At 39.1% G+C, this 24225-nt stretch overlaps 1 long non-coding RNA gene across 1 annotated transcript in view; it reads right to left on the reverse strand.

Annotated features, from left to right (window-relative positions):
* The window catches only part of LOC309717509, a 112921-nt gene that overhangs the window by 83151 nt on the left and 5545 nt on the right, over positions 1–24225 (reverse strand). Inside the window, exon 2 of the long non-coding RNA XR_014279708.1 lies at positions 22356–22435. This is a non-coding gene — a long non-coding RNA (uncharacterized lncRNA). The remainder of the gene's footprint in view (positions 1–22355; positions 22436–24225) is intronic.

Below are 24225 nucleotides of genomic sequence, written 5' to 3' on the forward strand. Positions count from 1 at the left end.
GCTAACCAACCACAGAGAGGTGCTTTTATTGAAAACAATCTATCAGTGAGATCTGATGAAGTGATGATAAATGATTAACCAAAAGGGTAGATGATAAGTACCTTATTAAATATTACCTACATGTGATCCACGTGCAGCCAGATATTGCAGCGCGCTCAGCTCCACACGTCCACGGGGGTAGATGTCATTACAGTGATGCTGTACTGCTGCACAGCAAACAAATACATTAATTTAAAAAAAAAGCATGGAGCAAAGCAAACTGGCAACAGTAAACACTATTGATGTGGCCGGCAGATTTCATTACAACACTCTGCTGTTTCAACTAATGACTAACTTCTTCAGCAAAATCTAACGATGTGGAAGCAGCAGAGAGAGGGAAGGAGAGAGGGAAGGAGAAAGAAGTGAGGGAGGGAGGGAGGGAGCATTGCTGGTGTTGCTGTCAGTAGGGGGCTCAGGCCAAGTGGGAAAACGTCAGCACTGTCAATGGGAAGGAGGGCTTGATGTTGCAATGATAGGCCTCTGTAATGGGCACTTTGAAAGAACAATCAGTGCCTTCTGTGAATCATATAGCCCGGCATGTAATTCATGTTTGCGTCTGTGAATTTGTGCCAAAGCATGAGAACAAAAACTATTTGTAGTCTGAGGAAACTAAGCTAAAGGTTATGCACGTCCTTTTATGAGCCGCAGCATCGTGGCTCATAGCATGACTCACGGCAGATCTCCATGTATTGTGGTACTAATGTTTCATTTTTTTTGGCTTCCTTTCAGACTCTCTATTTTTATGCAAAGAATTTCCTGTTACATGACTTTGTTGTTTTACTGTCAAATATGTTGTTGCAGGCCCACCCTGGGAAGCACTTCATGTGTATATCCAGTAATGTAATATATTATATTGGGAACATTATGAGCCTGTCCTGGTGGCTATTAAAAATAACCACTACCTGTAGGCTTGCCTGGAAATAATGATAGGTCAGTGCTGATCTAACAATAGAAGTGTTAATCTTACTCTTTCTGTGGTAAAAGTTCATATTTTGGAAATAAACAACAAAACTGCTTCAGCTGTTGGTAGATTGTAGGTGTTTATTGATTGATTTATTTCTTTTAATCCTTTCTTTATGGTCGCCCTGAGAGGTCAATTGCAATGCAACTTAAGAAAACGCCAGCAAATAGGAAAATGCTGCAAAGGAATGCAAAACACAAGGGAAACTGAATAAAACACAAATATCACAAAACACAACGGAAGCATTTTAATGAGATGCTAATCTGACAGAACAGCTGCGGAAGTGACAGAAACAAAAACATGCAAAGGATTGCACGCTTAAAGGAAGCGGAGGATTCATCAGTGTTATAAGGCAGAGAAAGATGCAGGTGTGCGCTTTAAATCACATGGTCCACATAATACTGTAGATACATGCTTGTTATAGCTGTTTACTGTTAGCTTGTCACTTTTGCAGCTGCTCCGTCACCTTATTGTTTCACCTGCTTTTGGAGTATTTTCCTATTTGCTGGTGTTTTGCAGTGCGTTTGACCTCTCAGGGGTACAGCATTTATTTAACCAGGAAGTGAAACTCTTGAGATTAGCAATAGCATAAATAGCCAGCCATACTAACCAGTTGGAGTTGTGACCAAAAGTAACAGATAATATTTGAAATAGAAACACACAAAACAGTAAAATTGTTTAGGTGAACCGTTAGAGAGGTGATGGAAAATGGTAGTGATTTCACGTAGCTAAAGACACAGTATGTGGTTCAAATGTCCAGTTTCTGCCATTACAGATATATTGTATGTATTGTAGTGAAAAAGAATTTAACTGCCATGTACAAACTGACTAAATATTGTCGCTTTAGTGCATTTCAGCTCAGTTCAAGTCAGAATGTCTGAAGCTGTACTTGTGCTTCATGTGGCCTGGCTGCATTTCATAAGCAAGTCAAAACAGTTAATGATGCAAAATATCTGACATCAAGTAAAAGGAAGACAGATGCTTCCTCTCTTCCCCTATCTCAGTGGTTTTGGCCACAGAGAATGGATAAGATTGCCTAAAACCCCTTCTCCTCCTACCAGATTAAAAATTTATACAATATATTGAATTGGAGCGAAAATCCCAAAATGTATGCAACTTGATCAAGTGGGGATTAAAAGTGTCATTGTGCTTGTCAATAAGGGCCGGTGGCAGCGTGGCAGTATCACATTGACTGCTGTGTATTAATACTTAGTGTCCTATTGGGCCATCAGCTGATTGTTTGGAATGTAAATGATGCTGCTGATGGCTCCAGTGACTGATGGCTTAAATTCCAATTAATCAATTGCTTCATCAGTTTCCCTAATTCAGATCAAATATCTCCTGAGTGCACACTCTTCTTTCAGTGGTATTAGAAGAAATAAATGCTCTGGAAGTAATTTTCATCAATCTCGTGTACATGCCAATATCCTTCACAAGCCTGGTCCAGGTTGAGGACTTAATGTCTTAAGTGTGTGTGTGCGTGTGTGTGTGCGTGTGTGTGTAAGAGAGAGAGGAATTTGCATAATGGAAAGGAATGTAAGGAATTAAAATAGAGCTACATATTTGTGTGAACTTATTTACTTTATTGCGTTTAGCTAAGCTTGTAGTTTGTATCTGCCAAAACTGCATAAACAACTGAAGTTAAATGTTTTTGATATTCCAGCTCTGCTACATTTGTGTTCTCTTTGATTTTATATTTTCCACATAAGAATTTTGATTAATTTCTTCTTTTGGGCATTCAATCGTGGTCAGCAGCAGAGTATGCCCCCATGATGGCTGATATTCTACTGTTCCATAAAGCAGTTATGACAGTCATAAGATCCCTCATTTAAGCAAATCAGCGACCCGCATTAAATGAACCTGATGTGAGCAGGTCTTTTGTACCGCAGGACTATACATATCGCTGCATCTCAAAACCCAAGCTGCCACAGAAGGCCTCACTGTACGATAAGCCTTGTCAATTAAATCAACTATTCATAAGTAGGCCGTAACAGGATATAGGCTGACAGATTTAATAATTCAGCTTTGTTCAGGCTTAACTGGTATTAGTTTGTAGCTAATGGTTGCCTTTGTAAAAAATTAATTGAAGACAATGCCGGAGTGAGAAGATGGACATAATTACATCTACTTGATTTACTTTAGCCCCCCCCCCCTGAAATTTGAAAGTGAGTTCTGAAGAGTCCTCAACTGTTTAAGCATGCAGAAGCAAAGGTACTGTAATTTGATTTATGAATTTGATCCCACCCACCCTCTAATTTCATTCATCAATGTTTCAGAAGGAGCAATTATGCATTGTGCTACAGCTCTTCATAGCTCCATTATCCAGCCTCAATATCTTTGTCAGAGGGTGTGTAATGGTATTGCTAAATATTCCATAATGGCTAGACGGGGCCTTGTCCCTCACACCTATTATTAGTGTGTCCTTCTCCCTAAATTTAACTGCTTTTTTGAATAATAGCTTGTGACAATAGCAGATAACATGGACACGACTAAAGTTTCAGGGGTTAGTCTCCACTCCAAAGCTGGGGTGTTTTTTTTTAAAGCTTGAATTTGTATTTTTTTCTGATCTGTTGTTTCATATTAAGAAAAAAAAAGCCATTTGCCAAACTAAAAGCCTTGTTTGATGTGGCTTCTGTTTGCTGGTGTATGAGCTGTAGTGCGAATGCATCCATTTCACATAGAGTTTTAATTTGCACATAATGGAATAATGGCAGCCAAAGTGTTTTTAATCTAATTAAAAATAAACTCCTGCACATAATTCCTTGTGACGAAAATTAAAACATTTTTGCTAGAATGGCTCTATTCATTCAGTCAGTCATTTCCATTTATTTGAGAGTGTTTCTGCGTTTGCTTAGTCTCTTTGCATCACTTCTAATTCTCAATTGTGAGAAAAATAGGCGCTTAAACACTGTTTTGTTCGCACTCCGCCGTGTGAATTATCTGGGCATGAGCGTGCGTCCGACATGAAGTAGCCATCAGAGCTCTGAGAGCAAGCTGCAGCGCAAACGCCCGGCCCTCTGCACACGGCCACCCCCCGCCCCAGCCGCCCCCACTACCCCTCGACAAATGCTCAGCGGTCATGAACTACATCGATCTGAGGTATAATTCTCTATGAAATTGATGGATGAGGGCAGCAATTGACAGAAAGGGTAAAGACCACTTTGAGATGTCCCCTGTGAATAAGTATGATGGAAAATAGATTGTTGAAGAAGATTTATGTTTGTTCTCCAATGCCACAAGAGAAGGCTATCCCCCACCCAGCGGAGTTCTGACAAATCTAACATCTCGCTGTGGTCCGATTGAACTCAGCAATGTTATTCAGCTGCCAACAGAGATAATTAGCTTATTCGCAAGATGAAAAGGAGAGACAAAAGCAGTATTCTTTTCAGGGGCATGTCATTATTACAGTTATGACAGGTGATGCAGGCACATATCATACTGAGGTTGACGCTCAACAACAACTATAAATCAAAAATAATCTAGGAGACATGAGTAATTATATTTCCAAAAACAGTTTTTTATTGTTCATTAAATATCATATGTTGCTTTGGTAATACTGAACAAGCACAGTTCAGGGACTGTGCTAAAATCTCTAAGAATAATGTAATACAGAGTTGTTAAGACTGAAGAAGAATATGCGTTTTGCATGTAAATTTACTTATTTTCAAGTGACCAAATATTCCAGCCAAACTATATGTTTGAATGAAGGGGGATTTGGGAAAAAAAGTGAAATACATGGAGGGAAATACATTTTTTTTTGTCCTATAAGGTATATTTAAATTATTAATGACTGAAAAGAGAATCAGTCATGTGACTGCACAAATGTAACTGCATGTTAAAAAGTTCAAAACTATTACTCAGTTGTTTCTACAAAGTTACGTGTGTGTACAGTCCAGTGTGCAAATAAATTAGAAAAAAAGCTGAGCTAATCCCACATATCAAATTTATGAGTGCATCGTTTAGTCATCAGAAATTTGTTATTTCAGAAAACATCTGATAGTAGTTTATATATTTGTCAAGTTAACCAAAGCCACCGCTTTTATGTAGTTGAATGTCCATGTCTCAGTTCATGGACATTCATTTTTGTACTATTGGTTAGTACAGCCATACAAAAGAAGCAGTAAGCATCTGACAGCAGGTCATGAAACGGTTACAAAACTTTATATTTTTGCTTAGTTATATGGACACAAATTGTAATGCTTTCACTTTGAAAGACCAACACGGTCTACATCAGGAGGCAATAATGTGGTAGAAGTCAAACGACTACAGCCTAAGAGATTAAAGCTCAGTTTTCTATGTTGCTCATTAACCGAGTCCCATTTGAAGATGACTCAGCTCTGACTCAGCTTTTAAATCGAGATGAGTCTGTTTCGATTGTTCTTTCCATGATTCTATTTTCTCTTAATCTATATTCTATTTGAATTGGTATGTCCTCTGCTTTGACTGTGTTATTGTAAAGTACTTTGGTCAACAACTGTTGTTTTTAAAAGTGCTACATAAATGAATAAACTTGAAAGTAAACTTGACCTGGAAGGAAATAAATTAATTGTAAAAAAAAAAAAAGCTAATTATGTCCTCATATATGAACAAATCTATTTTGTCACAGTTCAAACAACAGAAGCCAGGTGCTGAGGGCCATTGCATTCCAAATCAATGAGACCTGCCAGACTTGCCAAGAACTGATGAAATAACTAGCAAAGTAAACATGCAAATGTATTTAGAGTGTCATGTACTGCACTCCTTGAAAGTAATTATAAATTAAGAGCACATATTGTTTCTTCATACAGTACTTCTATACCAGTTTCTGCACACAGGGTTTTCCAGTATGTATTCTACCACCCATACTGTTTTCCACTGAGCTGAGAGGCATTCGCCAGCTGAACTTAGTGAATGTGTGTACAGTATGTCTAGCTTCTGTCCTGGCTCCTCTGTGGTGTAGTATTGTTCGGCTGCCAGCAATGTAATCAGATAATACCACTGAGAGGTCAAAAGCACTGCAAGCTTTAGCTTCAGATTTCTGTCACCTTTTACAAAAAAACAACCACAAGAGTCATAAGTGTACTTTGAAATTTTCTTTTCCAACTTTGAAAATAGAACGTTTGTTTTAAATTGCGCATAGTCACATATTTATAGAGTGTTATAATCTTGGAAGATGCTTTTTCTTATTATTATCTCTTCTTCTAAATACAAGCATTGATGATTGGGCAGAAAGGCTGTTTTTCTCAGTTAGTTTGCTCGTGATGTTGACTTCTCTAAGGAATCACGACAGCTGGAAAGGATGAATGGATATCATTTGTATTTCACCGATTTCACACTCCCATCAGCCTGTTTTTATTTATTTATCTATTAATTTGTAATACGTTACCTACTGGCAAACTCAATTTGGTGAACACAACCTATAGCCTAAATCACTGTTGTGTGTAACCCCAGGAATACTGCACATGTGTCTCTGATGCAGTTTTGTTTTGTCCATTACACAGCTTCAGATCACAATTGGATTATTTCAGAAATAGGTCTTTTATTGGAAACTGATTGGATTCTCGATGCCATTCCTGCATCTGACTGCCTTTCTCCATCTGCTTTGAAGATACGTAATCATCTTTATCTCACTATACAAGAGTAACCAAAGAAAATTCAAAAATATTGCATATAGAACATTTATACTGTAATATCAAACTCATTTGATTGCTTGTCAGAAGAGATTAGAGCACCATGCTTTCCATAATTAACAATTAGTAAGATGGTCAGGGGGAAGTCAAGCAGAAACACAATGTCCATATTTAACCTTTTAGTGGCACGATCAGCATCTTGTGTGGGCTCTGCTTGTAGCCCCTTCCCATGATGCTCTGCTGGTAGGGGTCCTCTCCTTGTGTAGGCTTTATTTACATGATCTTCTTATGGAAACATCACCTTTGGCTTCCCAGTGGGTTGAAACAGGATAAAACTAGTATCAATTAGGTCAAGAAAAAAAAACTCCCCCTACAAGCGATGTATCCAAAAACCTTGAGACCTCAGTGGGTCTCGCTTTCATCAGGTTGCCAGAGGGTGCAGAGGTCTCTGCTTTGTTTATGTTTGAATTGGCAGCAGTTGCCAAGCATCATTTGTTGTGAGGAGAATATGGGGACAATGACGAGTTATCTTCCCTATTTATTAAACTAGTTTGCTGGAATGAGGATGGAGAGCTACTGAAAGACCTTGAATGATAAAACGTAGAAAATATGGACAGATAAATTGACCTTTTTTAAAACACACAAAACCAGTTTCAATAATGCTTGACCTGTAATTACTGATGAGGTCAGTGCAGATGGCAAAAGGAAAGTGTGGCCTGACCAGTAATTCAGTGTATCGCAAAGAATAACAACAATGTGAACTAATGTGTTTGACTTTTTGGGGACACTCGGACAAGCTATTAAAAAAAACAACACCTCTTAACATAATTTCCTAAAGTTGTATGCCAAATATGTAAGCAAATAAAAGCCAGTTACAACAACACTGCCGCTCACTAACAGCTTCTGGTTTCTAGCCACCTGGTGAGTGTGGATCCAGTTTTTTCTAGTTCACTGAAGTGGGTTTAAAAGCACTTGTTGGTACCTGAAGCAGCTGCAAGCTGATTTGATGGGAAAGGTGAGACGGTTGAGGGTTGTAAAACTAAAACACTAAGCAAAAACAAACAAACAAACAAAAAAGAAATCACTGAAGTGCTTCATAAATCTTACATTTGGGAAAGATCTTCATATTTTTTGTGCTTATATGTTTATTACAATCACAAATTGCTGCATCTTGAGAGCTGAGTTAGCATCAAAGTTTTATGACGTGGCACAATAGAGCCTATAATTACAATGCAAACATGAAGATGTCTTTGAATTAGTCTACAGATTACTTACATTTATTATATATAACGTGTGTCTAAAAGGGTGTGTGTGTGTGTGTGTGTGTGTGTGTGTGTGTGTGTGTGTGTGTGTGTGTGCAACCTGTCGTCTGTTTGATTTCATGCTGCTGAAAGATGGCAAGGACAGTGAGGATGTCTGGGTGGTGAAATAAGCTGTCATCTTATGCAAAAGTGTAACCAAAACCTTCATAGTACACCAGCACTAAAAAAAGAAAAGAAAAAAACCCAGAATGACTGCCCTTATACCAAAGGACCTTTATATTCCACTTTGCGAACAGATGACACCACCAAGATCTGTGTCGCAGAGTTTGTTGTCTTCCCCAAGCACTTAATGTGATCAGAGAATTAAAATTTCAGCGAGTCGTTTAATGACAGCCCAGGCCAAAGGCAAGCAAAGCCAAGCTAGAGTTTCCTGTTCTGCAGTCATATCTCTGGCACCCAAAGCCCTCTCATTTTGTTCGCCGAGTACATTACAGCGCCCGTGAATGCTTCGCAAGTTTCACTATTGAATGTGATCAGATAGATTTATTATGGGCCATGAGGTCATCGGGATTTTCTGTAACTGGAGTCAGGTCCTACAACAGTGTAAAGCAGAAACATTTACATTTAATTACTTTTATTGAGCCCCTCTTCATTTTACTTGTAATAAAACACTCCTGTCACTGAGTGCAGATTATAATGGTATTCAAATAAAAACCACAAAAGCTGTCCTTGAACCGACAGATTGGGTTTGTGATATCTCTGTTTCACGTCTTTGTATTAAAAGAGATGGCGGGAGTCTTGTAAATATGTAAATACAGACATTACAGCAATGCTTTTGAGGATATTTTAACAGCTTAAGGCCAAGGATTAGCTGGCATCTCTGCTTTTCCTTTTTTTTCTTCTTTTTTTTTGTTCTTTGAAAATTTATCTGCTGTTCAAGTGAGCAAGAGGCTTCTCAGTTACACTTGAATGAATGGAGCATATCAAAGTAGCGACACTTTGATGAGCTTTTTATGTATTTCAAGGGATTAGTGTAGAGAGACTTGTAATGCTCATAAACAGCTCAAAAAATTGGATAATTTAGCAGTTTCACGCTCATTTATTTCCCCCTCTTCTTTATAATCCTATGCAGTGGGTTTGCATACTTTGGAAGTTGGCCAATATAGAAGTACAGCCGTGAGATATCAGTGTCAGCAGCACTTTCGGCATGCATGTTAGCATGCGTGTGTCAGAATTTCTCCCTGTGTGCGTTTGTAAATTTGTGTCAGTGTCTGGGCTCTAGATGCTTTGTCTCATTAATGAGCGGCGTTCAGGGCCTCCACGGAGGCCTGGGGAAGATAATATTCTCCTGTTTTGCTATGAAAGCTCTTCTGAACGTAACCGAAGAAACTCCCTCAAATGGCGAAGGGCTCGGTTGAATAATTCAGCATTTACAATCAATTCTGGCCCCACCTCATCTCGACACCTCCCCGGACCACAGGGCCTACAGGCTCATCATGGGAATGTTGACAATTCCCAGTACAATGCATTTCTGGCCCTGTGGCAACATGAGAGGCTGTGTGAGCATGGATATGTGTGAGTTTGCAACTTAGTGTGTTGAATAATTAAACCCCTTAAATGCTGTTTTATTGGAGAGTGAGAACATGTCATTTTTTTGTGCGTCCAGGCTAAAGGGATTTTTAAAGATATAGGAAACTATTGGGAAAATAGTTATCTAGTTCTAGTTCATCTAACAGAGAAATGCATCCTAACTAGACTACTGTTTACACATAGAATTGAAACATCTGTACATTTTCATACTTTAAATAGTCAATCAAAGTCACATGTAGCTGTGCTACATATTCTAGGACCTTGTTGTCTGTACTGGTTATATTTCAAATGAAAACCTTGTGATTTTTAACACTTTACATAAAGCTACAAAACTTATCGAGATCATAAGAAAACAATATATTTTTTACAGTCAGGTCTGTAGTTTATGGGCTATATAATATCTTATAAATGTTTGTTTGTTTTTACTCTGATACATCACCTGAAGTTTCCTATCTATATCAGATATTGTGACGTTATCATGTTGCCTAGCAAATGACCCATTTGTTGTGTTTATTCACCTGTAACACGTTATAAAAAATATTTTAACGTCCCAGCAATAACATGTAAATTATATCCACCAAACTTTTGTCATGCATAATATAATCTAACATCGTGTTGCCTAGCAACCACCTAAGGATGGACTAAAATCACAGACAAAATAATACTGTAGGATGGGCAAAAGTACTAGTGCAATAAAAACGGTGTAAATTTGTGCTGTATTGAATCTCAAATGTTAAAACTGTGGTTCACGAAGCATAACTCATGGGAAGACTTTAGTTTGTCATTTTTCACCATTTTTACGGCTCTCTACAACACCAAAGTTTTGCGAGGACAAAAGTTCTGTATGTTGTTGTTTTTTGACACCTTATACCAAAATACTTCCAGGTTTGATAATAATTGTAAATATAATAAATAATAATAATACATATAATATTTATGTCATAATTAATCACAATTATAATTATTAATAGTATATTCCTTTTTCATGTGCCTATTTGCACATGTGAAATAATAGAGGACTGACTCTGAAATAATAATAATAATCACACTGCTATGCGATGGGTACTTTAATACTTATAAATATATCTGTATATGCATAAAGCACACAATACATGTGCAATAGCCTGGAGCCAATGCATGCCAACAGTGTATTGGTCATGTAGGTGTCAGCTTTCCACAGGTATGATTCAGCTGTGACTTGGGAGGTGGTGACACTGGAGGTAGTGCAGCAGCTATATTCCCCTGTACAATAAGCTGGAGTATAATAGTCCTGTGGATTACTTCAATTGCAGGTGATAACAGACAGGCAGTGGAGCGAACAGGCAGATACAGGACACCCACTCTTGTGTGGGAAGCTGTATGAATTATTTCTTGTTTGCCTGGACTACTGTCTATGGGGGCTAGGGATGGGTCGAAGGTAACTTGGTGGTGCTATGACTATGACTCAGGTGACTTTACAGGTATTATAGAGCCAGCGGAGCGCAAAGCATAGCTAAGATTACTTTTATGAGTCACATTGGTGACTTTACACTCATCACTGAATTATTTAAAAGCTGTATTGGTTGTTTTTATTAATTAATTCATTTGTTTAGTTGCATCTGATTAACAATTTAGAGCGGTTTTAACATGAATTATTCTTGTAATTATGCATGCTCAACCATCTAAGTAAGGAAAATCCAAAAACTTGATACTCTTGACCTGGACGTAACAGAATCAACTTTTTGGGAAGAATTATTCTGGTATTTTCATGGGATGATTTTGCTGACATAGAGCTTGGCTGCATCCACCATGTCACAATCTGTCAATTGCTTGCTGGGAAGTGTTGTGTGTACGTGGGAGTGTCAGTCACAGATACCTTATCAAGCTTGAGGCCCTAGTTCTGCTCAGTGCAACGCAGTATGCTGGATTCTTTGTCAATGGCAGATTCATGGAGGAAGGTGATACCTGGTTTAAGCATGATTAAATTGACACCCCATAGAGTGTCTCAGATACGTTTTGTGCTCTTGATACTGTGGTGGCAGCTTATTCAACGCTGTCTCGCGTTCAGTCTCACCTGTCATGCTGACATCATTGTATTGCAATTACAGTGAGTGAGGGGGAGAATGCATTATGCCAGTGTTAGAGGAAGAGGATCAAGTCAATATTATCTATTTGGCTCTCAACTTACTGTTTTTTCTCTCCTTGTGCCCTTGATTTTTAGGAATACCTGCACTGACTCAACGCTCCATAGCCTTTTATCAGTCAATTAAGGGCAGAAAAAATGATAAGATCACTGCAGTTCCTTGAGATGCAAAATTAAACTAGAAAGAAAGCAAATGGTAGGGCCAAACAAGACGTCCTAATTTCAAATAAGTAAATATATATGCAAAATATCAGTCTATTAAAGTTTTCTAAAAATACTGTAGAGCTGTATATCATAACCACCTCACTAACTAATATATATTCTGATGCATTTATCTGACAGCCACCTTTACAAGACTGAAATTAAACTGATGCTCAAACATGACTTTACCTATAACCCAGTTTCATAATGGGATGACAGCATAACCTCAGTATATACTTAGTACTATTCGTTGTGATCTTACGATTACATTCACTTTTATTAAAATTATTTTTCTTCAAGCAAATTATTGCAGCTTTACTTTCAGAATTGCTGCTTTGCACGTCTCTTATTTTACTTTAAAATGCATTTGATGCTCATCTGCCTTCATACAGTCGGGCCTACTGTATGCAGCTTTGCAAAAACGATTTGTCTGTATAGTAATAGGTAATTTCCAAAAGGCTAAAAGAGTAACTTCCTGAACATCTGCTCCCAAGATCAGAGCTCTCTCAGACTATTTTGGTGTTTGCAGTTGCTCAGAGATTTTGGAGTTCATGCTCCTTGGTGTATTTATTATTTACATAATTCAGATACAGACAGTATTTATTTTCACTTTGCTTTCTCAAATGTCCCACATATCTATGCAGGCACGTGGTTCCCTTCAATGTGACTGCTTGATATAAGTGGCTTTTTGGGGACTTTTTGCCCAAGTTATTTTAATGCAATTTATTATAAATTTTAGTGATGTAAAATGGTTAGGATACGTGGGGGAACTTCTAAGACCGGACAGATGTCAGATGTGCATGTAAGTGTCCGTGTGTTTGAAAGAGAGAGAGAGAGAGAGCAGTAGAGAGTGAGCGAGTGGAGGGGAGAAACAAAGAGGAACTTTGTTTATGGTCGTCTCTCTTGGCCACACGCAGGGCTTAGCAAGAGAGCATTTCCTGTACTGATTCATTCTCCACTCCATCATTTGTGTAAGTCACATCTCTGTTAACAAAAGAAATCAAATACGCCTGTGGCTGCATGCTTCCATTATTTTTTACTGGCATTCTCATGTTCCCACATTAATGTAGTCACACCAGTTACTGTATTAATCACGAGTACCAAGCAGCACGGAACACTTTCTGAAAAGTAAACCTGGTCCTGTCCCCAAGTATCCTGATATTAGACGGTATTGTCAACCTGTTACAATTTGTTTCCACCTGAAGGCTGACACTGCCTCTGTGGGGGAGAGAATTCGATCACTAGAGAGCTTAAAGTCAACACCAATGTGTAGCCATGGTAACGCACTGGTTTTCCCAGGGGTTTTAAAGTGGAGTCGAGTGAAGTTTAAAGAGTTCACCGCATTCCTCTATTTATCGTTCAGTAGCTGTGCCTTGAAATTGTTCAAAACAAGCAATCGATAGAAATTTGAAATACAGTGCATCTGGAAAGTATTCACAGAGTGGTTCACTTGTTCAACGTTTTACAGCTGTATTCCAAAATGGATTACCTAGATAAATTTTTCTCATCAAAATACTCACAATATTCCACAATGATAAAGTGAAAAAAGTCTGAAATTCTTGCAAATTGATTAAATAAAAAACAAACTAATATATAACATGTACATTGGTATTCACAGCTTTTGCAATGAGACTCACAACTGAGCTCAGGTATATCCTGTTTCCACTGATCATAAAGCAGTTGTTTCTACGACTTGATTAAAGTCCACTTGTGGTAAATTAATTTGATTGGATGTGATTTAGAAAGGCAGACAGCTGTATATATATATAAGGTTCCATATTTGATGATACATGTCAGATTTCAAGGCAAGGCATAAAGTCAAAGACCTCAAAGACAGGATTGTATTAAAGTACAGATCTGGGAAAGGGTATAGCAAAAAATTCTAGAGCACTGAATGTCCCAATGAGCTCAGTGAGCTCCCATACATGGAAGACTTTGGAACCACCAGGACTCTTCCTAGAGCTGGCCACCTAGTCACTAAGCGATTGGCGTAGAAGGGCATCAGTCAAGGAGGTGACCTCACTGAGAACTGGATGGTCAATGTGACAGAGCTCCAGCGTTGCTCTGTGGAGAGATGACAATCTTCCAGAAAGACAACCATTTCTCCAGCACTCCACTAATCAGGTATGTATGGTAGAGTGGCCAGAGGAAAGCCACTCCTCACTAAAGGGCACCTGGAGTTTACCAAAAGTCACGTGAAGATCTTTCAGAGCATGAGAAATAAAATCTGATGGAACAAAGTTTCAACTCCATGGTCAGAAATCAGGAAGCGCTCATCACCTGGCCAATACTATCTCTACAGTAAAGAATGGTGGTGGCATCATCATGCTTTGGGGATGTTTTTTGGGCACAGTAACTGGAAGACTAGTCAGAGTAGAGGGAAAGATGAATGAATGAATGAATGAAGATGAATGCCCAGAGACATTCTGGATGATAACTTGCTCCTGAGTGCTCTGGATTTCAAACTGGAGGTTCGTCATCCAACAAGCCACACAGCCAAGAGAGTGGCTTCAGGACCACTCTGTGAATATCCTTGTGCCAGAGCACAGACTTGAGGCTGTAATTGCTGCTAGAGGTGCTTCAACAAACTATTGAGCAAAGACTGTGTGTTTGTACATGTTTGTCATCATTCTTTGTCTTTCACCCAGTGTTTTGTTTTTGGACTTTTGAATCCTTGTTTACTTATCACTGTTGGGATAATAATTTCCTTGTGTTTGTGAATTTTCTCTTATTATTTGCCTCTTGGGTAATTCTGATTACTTCAGGTTGTTTAGTTTACTCTTCTGTTTTCCTCTTGTCCCTCAGTCCTTTCTTTGTTTTATTATCTTTCTTACTAAGTCAGTCTCGTTGTCATGTTCCGCCAGTTGTAGTCTTCTGTTCCTTAACGTTCCCCCGTTTGTCTCTTTCCCTCTATATGTTGTGTCCATGCTACTTCCTGTTTTACTTTGTTAGGCCTTGTCTCGTGTGCATTGTGTTTAGTTTTTGTCTCATTATGTCTGTTCCTGCTGTGTTCCCATGCGTTTCCAGTTCCCTAATCACCCCTTAGTGTATATTGTCACAGTCTCTCCTTGTCCTTTGTCAGAGTCTCTTCTCATCTGTCCTTATGGCTCGCTAGTTCCATGTTTCCCAGTTTAGGTTAACTGTTGCATTTTGGTATTTCTTTTTGTACTCTCATGTTCAGCCTAAATCATTTTATGTTAACTCGTTCCTGTGTTTCCGTGTCATTTGCATTTGGGTCCACACTCAACTCCACATGAGCTGCAGTATACAATATTGTGTTCTTGTATTTAAATTTTTCATGCATTTACAAAACATTTTAAACAACCTTTTTTAACTTTGCCATTTTTGGGGTATTGTGGTGGAAAATTAATTGAATCCATTTTAGAACAAAGAAGTAACATGACAAAAAGGGGAACAAGTGACGCGCTGTGTATACTTTCCAGATGCACTGTATCCCTAGCATAATGTTTGGCTTGTCAGCATTTTTGTCTGTGGAATTATTCCCAACAAAGTTAATATTATTGTAGTCAAAGGAAACAGAAGCATGTGAATGGTCTACATAAAACCTCACATTCACCCTCATATGATAAAAAAAAAAACTTAAGGCAGACCTTTGCATCATCATGAACCTGTAAACCAGTACACAAAGAGCAGCAGTGACACATACCCATAACAACAGTATCACCTAAATCACGCTGGGCCTCCGTCTTGTAAAAGAGCCCTGCGTCAAAATGTAGATTTGAGTCATTTAGCTTATCTTAGTTTACAGTGAAATCAGATAGCACCCATTTATAAATCTCACTGTGTTTGGAAGTATTTTTCAATATTCAGCACAAGTTGAACTTTAGACCACACTTTGAATGTGTGGTCTCCTATTTGAGGGTGTGTGTGTGTGTCTGTTTGTGTGTGGGGGATGAACTCATAATGTGTACTTGTAAGTAAAGCGTTTTAAAACTAGATGAAATTAATTGTAAAAGTGATCAAAGTAGCAAAATAATTTTCTAACAATTCTGTGAAAATTTACACACAAGAAAGGATTATATTTTAGCACCTACTTGGTCTGCCCAGGGTCATTTCATGCAACTTATTTTTTCATGGGCTCCTCAGCTAAAATCCTTCTATTTTCATGAAACTACACAGCTTTTTATGTTTATGACAGAGAATATTACTACTTACAAATCCCTTACTTGACGCAATATTGGTGACTATGTTATAATCAGTGTCTGCCAAAGAGTTTGATGGACACTGTGGGTAGGCGATCCCAGAGCTGAAGCTCATTTTGAGGACATCTAAATATGCTCATTTGTCGAGAGTGAAAGACATGCGGGCTGTTCCTTCACCAGAGCCTCGTTAAGCTTGGCTGTGCCTCTGTGTTTGGGCCCGGCAGGCGGTGTGTCGCAGCAGCATCTCTGTGTGTGGCCTCCTTGTTTTGTCATCATTTCTTATGTGTTTAGGAATTGTCCACAACAATCTGACCACAGTGTGTCATCTTGTGAGCTGAATGTGGAGAAAGTACACTTGTGACCCAGGTTCCTCCTGCTCCATTTAGATTTGAACATATGCAAACACACAAATACAAAGATACACATGTATGTAAACACACACACACACACATGCACTGTGGTTTGCCGCTTCCTCTGCTGATTTTTTTTTTTTTCGTTTTAAGCCATAAAGATATAATTGCTATGGTTACATATGGAGGATCAGAAGTGCCCCATGCAGAGACCCGTGTCAACCGCTGTCCTCTGTGTTGCAGTTGTCCTCAAGCAATTGAGGGGAACACCTGAGCTGTTTTCCATATGATGCCAGCAGCATGAGGGCGGGAGGGACCATGACATGGGCGGCTGTCTTGCTAATGGGACACTTAGACGTCTGGGTTTATGTCATTCAGTCCCAGCGCGCTGCATCCAATCGCCCCCCTATTGCAGGAATCCAGCTCCGCGACAATCGATCTGCGGCTGGCCTCCCCCACCCCGGCGGTCATGGCTCAGGCAACTGGAGCCGTCAGGGTCCTGAGGCATCCCTCTCACCGTCTACCTCCCCCAGCCCCGACTCGCGCACACACAAACACACACATAGCCCTGTCCCACTGCCCCTGCAACTCCTGTCGTGACCTTGCTTTGCCTCTGGAGAGCCCAGCTGGAACACTTTGCAGTTGCATTCCGAGCACACGGACTGAAGCGTAACAACTCTCATGAAATGAGAGTAAGAAGGGGGACAAATTGATGTCAAAGTCATAAACATGCCTGTATGATGTATTCTGTAGATGGCTATAGGAGGAACAAAAAACACTCTGATGCTCAGTGGAAATAAAAGAAGGTAAATGATTGCAAATATGAGGAAAACCTCGATGATTTCTTACTGAAGAAAGTTTTAAAAGACACAGGTAAACTGAACATAACTTGATTTACACTTAGTTAAATGAATGATAGGTACATGAGATACAAACAAACTGTTACTGTTGTGTTCTGTGTACTGTCTTGGAGATATTTTGCCAAGAACTTGATTATAAATGTTTTGTGTGCCAGTGAATATTATCAAATACCTTCAATATAAATGTTGCCTCATTATGTTGTTAGGAGACATGGTTGAACGTATTATTAAGGGAAATGAACACACATCCGGAGTATAAAACACTGTTGGTGATTGAAGTATCTATGGTCCCTGTATTGCCATGACAGGTCATCCACCATGACTCATACGTTCTCATGTTGCGGGGATCTTGGCCCTGTCGTGAACAACGTGCCTATAACCTTATGAGTTGCCTGCCACCTCTTCCCATCATTGACATCTAATATTGATGCTGTCTCTTCTTAGCTAAGCTCGGGTAATGAAAGGGCTGATTTGAGATCAGGATGCTGATAGAGACGATAATCTGCATACGCTCTCTCGTGAAAATAGAGAAGGGCCCACTTGAAATAACCCTGTATGTCTGGTCGCTTGAACAGAAAACAGGCTGATATCTTAAATGTCACTGGTGAGTTGATTCTTCAGTATCGCACCGACTCAGGGGTGATTTGGCATTGCTCGAAATATGGACACAAAAAAACATCCCAGATTTTCACATGTATTTAAAAGTAAAATATCAGAGTGAATTAACTGTACTGATATAATATTTACCAGGTATCAAACAAATTTAAATAGCTGTCTGTAAATATTTATCGTATGAATTTGAACCCCTTTATGTCCCTGCTTCACTGTCTCTTTCCCTCTGTGTCTCATGCATACACATAGACGCAGCAAACAGACAGCACTCACAAAACACACTTTGAAATACAGGATGTGAATCTTCTGATGTTCCAATAGCCAAAGTTTGTTTTTGTCTACATGCAATACCAAAAAGTAAAAAAAAAAAAAAAAAATTCAGAAGAAGCATTTGCAATCATGCTATTGCAATGACGCCGTTGTTTAGAAAAATCAAAACGTGCACAGAGAGTGCACAGAGTGGTGGGACGGGACTTGTTTGCAGTTTTCTTGCATTCTAATAACTCTTTTATGCAAAGCTTTACTGAAGCACTGTGTGTGGTCCACTTCGGTCCGATCTGCCGAGCGGATGGCCACGGTGGCCGCGTTGTTGTCTTTTTGACTTCATTTTTCAACATTGGCCAGTGTTGCTTATAATAAAACCAGATTATGAAAACATTTTGGAGTCCTGACATGCACTGACAAATTCAAACATCAACAAGGAGATATGACAAAAAAGGGCACCCAAAAGCACTCTGCCAATGTTCGTGTAAACAGCATTAGTAAATTAATTGAAGGTTATTGTGACACTTTCTGTCTATATTTCATCATTCTATTTTCAGGTTTGCTCTATAAACAGCTGGAATTCCAGGGAGTGAGTCTAGGTGGGGGATTTCGGGTTATTCTAGTCTCTTCTTGATCCTGCACAGTACACCACCAACAGCAGCAGAATCACATTTCTACTTTTCTACGACATGGACATTTTAGGATTGAGCAAGCATGATTTCAGGATTTTGGAAGAAGATTAAATAATAATTAAGTTTGTTTTTAGATCCACCTGTTGAAACCTCCATCAACACTACCGAGCGATTACATTCAGTCTCTACACAGTTTGAGTGCTGCAAACCCTTCTCCACTCCGCACACAAATGGCTCGCACAGCCCTCGTATGTTGCAGATCGGGCCTCTAACCTGCCCACGACTGACTCTCCAGAGAAATATCACACGGTTGTGGGTGCTAATCATGTCCAGTGGTTTAGTCTTCGTAAACACAGCGTAAAAATTGGACCACATGAACAATCTGGTAATTCAGTAGCGGTCGGCGAACGCTGCTGCTATTGCATTTCAGTGTGGATTATGAATGCATGTGCAAAGCCGTTGCCCTCTTAATGATGGCCCTGTGATATTACAGCTGCTCACAATTAGCCAGGACTCCCCCCCGGCGGCCAGAGCTCCCCTACGTAAATAAACGGTGGGACGAGGGAGGCTGAGCACAGTAAGCGCTGAAACAACATGGTTGATTTGGACATCTGGTGTGGTAATAGAAATGTCTCTTCCACACTTTGACGTAATGAATAGGGATCAGAGTCTTGGTTTAAGGACGACTTGTGTGGATGATGGAGACACGGCATGCTTCATACATCACTGGTTATTCTCATGTCGAGGGTGCGGTGGGGAGGGCTAGTCCAGGACAGAGAAAGATGTAGGAAGCTGTTTTGCTGACTGTTATAGCAGTGAAATGAAATATAATTAACATAATTTTAAAGGGGGAAACATGGCAAAACAATAAATAGAACGGGCAAATTTCCGACACTGCTGAGAACCATGGCATCTGGTAGAAAACCTGTTACTGAGGTAAAATATAGATGTAGATATATATAATATATGTATATTGATAGATAGATAGATAGATAGATAGATAGATAGATAGATAGATAGATAGATAGATAGATAGATAGATAGATAGATAGATAGATAGATAGATAGATAGATAGATAGATAGATAGATAGATAGATTTAATGGGTTACTCTAGAAATTCCTAGAAATGATGGCTGGAAATAAGTAAACAAAAACTTGTCCAGTAAAAGCAAAGATATTGTAACTTAATCCCCAGAATGGGCCATGGCTCTCCCATGCTACACTTTCTATTATTCCAATTTGATTGGATGTTTTAGCTGACCATATTCCCGTTAAATGAATGACACTATAATTACAAGCATGAGAGTCATCCATGCTCTGACTTTTTTCCACTTTGTGAAAAGAACTACTTGAAATATTGTCAGAATGTTAATAAAATGTCTGCGAGGCCTCCCTTACTGTTTACATTTAAAGGAGTTGCTCCAAATCTGTGATCACAAAACTAATGTGGGGCGTGGATAACTAATGTTGTCTTAGAACACCTATCTATGTCACTGATTTTATCGAAAACTATGAAGCTTCACGTCTAATCCGAGGTAACCTCGCAGACTTGAGAAAAAAGGCTCTTGGAGTGCTACAGAAGGCATTATGTCACTGGCACTTGTCATAACAAGTAATCTGATCTCTGTGTCTAAAATCAGTAGAGTGCGTCTTTGAGCAACCAAATGTTGGTCAGCGTTCAGCATGGAAATGGATATGTAATGTAATGTGCTGGTGTTCATTAAGTCTGATGAGTGTCCTTCTACATCGTAATGGTTGTATAATGGCACAAAAGTAGAAGTCCATTCTACAGGACCAAGAGTACCCTAGGGTGCAACCAGTGTTGCCTCATGATGTGCCTATTTTGTTTTTAATGATTATACCTCTGTATACTGTGAATAAAACTGCATATAATTCAGATTGAGACTAACACAGACATTTTTAGCAGTTTGATTTAGAATATTTTGTCTTTTGGTTTTTAAAAACTGCATTTTCAAATGGACATACAACGCAACAAGTATAGTTATTTCCGTCTTGTATCTTCCTGATTAGTTATGTCATATACATCTGACCCCCGGCTGGGTCACTGGAGCCTGAGCAGTTAGCCAAAGTCTCTCCCCTTCAGACTGGTGATCAGTAATCAATCTGCTTTGATATATAGTTTTGTAACCTTGACTTTCAAGATAAAGTTGCACCTATCCATTGGAAAGGTCAGGAGTAGATGTTAATTAACCAAGAGGGAAATGAACTAATGGCGGTTTTCGAGTGGCATTTAACGAGACACCTAATCTCTTGGAAAGAACAGGGACAGTATCACATTTTTTATTTGGTGTACAGTTCTCATGCACAGTGATGGCAGACATGCAGGTGTTGGACATTTGCAATGATAAAATTTTAGGCAGTATAATAATATTAACACTTCAGTGTTATAACAATAGCTCTATTGTGTCCTAGGTTAGACTCATGGTATAGAACGGGCACTAGATTATATCTTGGTCATTAGTGCCTAGGTTGTACCATCTGATCAGTTTCACTGTGTGACACAAAGTTAAGGTGTGAGCAGTGTGGTTAGTTCAAAGTGAGACTTGGTCAGAGTGTTGCTCTGTCTCCTATCCTTGGTAAACTGACACTCTTGAAAAGTAGAACATGATATGTGAACAAGCCCTCTAACAAAATTGTTATTTTTTTATTATTTTATCAAGTCATCATACAAGGCTTTCACTTTGCTTCACTGTTTGGTTGGGTTTAGGCATTCGGTTAGGGCTTGGAAAATGCCCTGATTGCCTTGGTTGAATAACCATTTTTCACTTAAGACACGTGACAACTTCCACTCTATCAACAGGTGCTCTAATTTACATGGTTGCTAGTTGTTTATCTAACTTATGTGGGGAAGGACACCAACAAGCACAACTATAGTACTGGTGTTGTGATATTTGATATTACATCATCTTATATCAGATGACTCATCTTGAGTGTTGGAATCATGATAAAACTGAATTCTGATTTTTCTTTCTAACAATAATCATGTTGAGTAATAATTGTATTTAATGCAAAATTTTACATAATAAAATGAATTCTGATACGTCACAATTTCTCACAAAGTGCAGTACGTTTTCCCTTATTGATACAACTTAAAATAAAGTGCTCTACTACTGGAATGAAATCAAATATATAACTGAAAATGAGTTGCTGCAATCCAACCTTTACCTAATGTATGTTAGCTTACCAAACACAAGCATTTGCAGATTTATAGAACAAAGCAAATGTGAAGTGCTTACATCATTTTCTATTATGGTTAGAAATTAAACAGTTAACATCAAACATTTTCTCTTTTTCAGCAATCTCTGTAACTTTCTTCGTATCTGCTTTGATCCTTTGCTCATATTTAGGTGGCTAGCTTGTGGCTATGGCTAGCTTTAGCCATTTTGTATTTGTTAGCTTCTTTAAAGCATCCAGCTGGACGGAGGTGTGACCCAAGTGTCTGACTGGGTTTGTCGTTATGCACATTTCTTTGTGGTAGTCCCGCCTATAGTTTTACTTTGACAAACTTTTTGTTTTTACTTATAGTGAAGCATTCCATTGATAGTAACAAGGTAGCGTGTCTGTTTGCCTGTATGTTAGGGTACATGCATAAAGTGAACTGGCTTGTAACTGGACATTAAAGAACCGTAATAGTAATGTAATTAATGTAATAGGACAATAAGACTCACCTACATAAGTCACCGGTCACCACTCAGGGTCAAGAATGCTGGAAAATCCAATCCCTGGCCAGTCAATCGATGCATCTCCACTAAAAGAAATATGATTTTTTTTATTTCTCTGTATGGGTGCAAATATTTTTTAACATGCTTCAGCACCTTTTAGCTTAGTAAAATACAGTGTTGTTCACCGACCCAACAAATATGTACCAAACATTCAAGTTTATATTTATGAAGATTAAGTGTCAACCCGCAGCCAAGAGCAAACAGACAATCTCCACACAAAAAGCAGGGTCAGTCCGCATCCAGCTACCTGCAGTAGTATATTATCAGCATCTGTTGTTGTTGTTCCTTCCATTTTACATGCACCCCTCACCGACTTCAAACAGCAACCGCTGCTTTGTGTAGTTTTGATCACACATCTGCCTAAGTGTCTATGATTATGGCTGCACTGGGCTTTGATATATGTTTGTATATGCCAGCGTTTACCCAAAGAATAAAGTTTACACACTGCATGCACAGGCTTTGAAAGCTAACGTGGCATGCAGGGCAAATGTCCTCAACAGGAAGCTGGCTATTTTATAATGTAACCTCTCTCAGTACATCACACTGATCCAAAAGTCACCTGTAGGTTCTTTTGCTTTCAAGCTGCTTCAAAATCAGGCTTCCATTTCGTGGTATTATCCTGACACACAGGGAGCATGTTGCCTAATGTGCCTTTGCTTTTGCATTCTTCCACCTTTATCTTGGCCTTTTCTATCCTTTTTTCTTGCCCGCCCTCACCCCTGTGGCTATACTTGCGTGACCCTTGTATCACCATCTGGTCCACATTGGGGACTGCCACTGTCATCTGCTGATAATTACTGTCACCTGCACATTGCACGGGGCGATAAACACTTGGTGTTACCATTGAACAGCTCCAGACCACAACGCCTGTTTAGGCCTCCCCAGAGCTGGTGGGGTAGAGAGCTGGCAGAAAAGGAAAGAAAGAAAAAAAGGCAAGGCAACATGCAAGGGCTTGACTGAAGTATGATGTGCCTTTTCACAAATCTCCAAGAACAGCACCTGAGTGTATACCTGTATACTCTCAGCTGCTGTCAAGAGTACAGCTGAGAGCGTATTTGTACAACATACGGGCAAGTATATCTAACAAGATGGGGGGGGTTTACCACTAATATTGCCACATCACCACTTTGTTATTACTGCTTTGATTCACAGGTCAAGGCACTGAAGGTTTCCCATTTCCATGTTTATGCATCTAAATCACTGACCTTTGCTTGCACAGGAAATCCATTTGTGCTGATATACAGTATCTCAATGATAAATACTTCCCTTCAAATATTTATAATAGGATCAGGAAACCACAAGATAATAGTTTAAATTAAACCCATCAAATGAAAGAGGCTTGTTAGACAACATCCAATTTTTAAAGTTCAGTATACTCTTTTCACATGCTGTGGTGGGTTACATAAAAAAGGGGGGGGGGGGGGGGGGAAACGAACCCTAGCAGTCAAGGGTTGCAATCATAATGATTTAATGATGGGCTTATCCTTGCTTGCAGTACAGTGTAAATCCTCCCAGCCAGAGAATATAGCTGTGTCCCCTCTAGTGGTTTATCCTCCAGTGATTCAGTTACTAAATCTGATAGTGACATTGACAATTATTTTGACCCTTGTGAGGAAGTTAAGCACTCAACAACTAAAACCTCAAAGATTCTGGAGTTTGGAGACAAAGCAGTTACGAGTTTGAAGCACATGTCCAGACAGTCATAAAGAAAAGCAACAACCAAAAAAAGTGTTTAAAGACGTTTTAGGCGTTCACACATTGCTATTTTGTAATTTTGCATGACAGGAGTATCACGTTCTACTTTTGAACTATAATG

Source organism: Aulonocara stuartgranti (assembly GCF_965226115.1).
Source record: "Aulonocara stuartgranti genome assembly, chromosome: 11".
Taxonomy (NCBI): Eukaryota; Metazoa; Chordata; class Actinopteri; order Cichliformes; family Cichlidae; genus Aulonocara; species Aulonocara stuartgranti.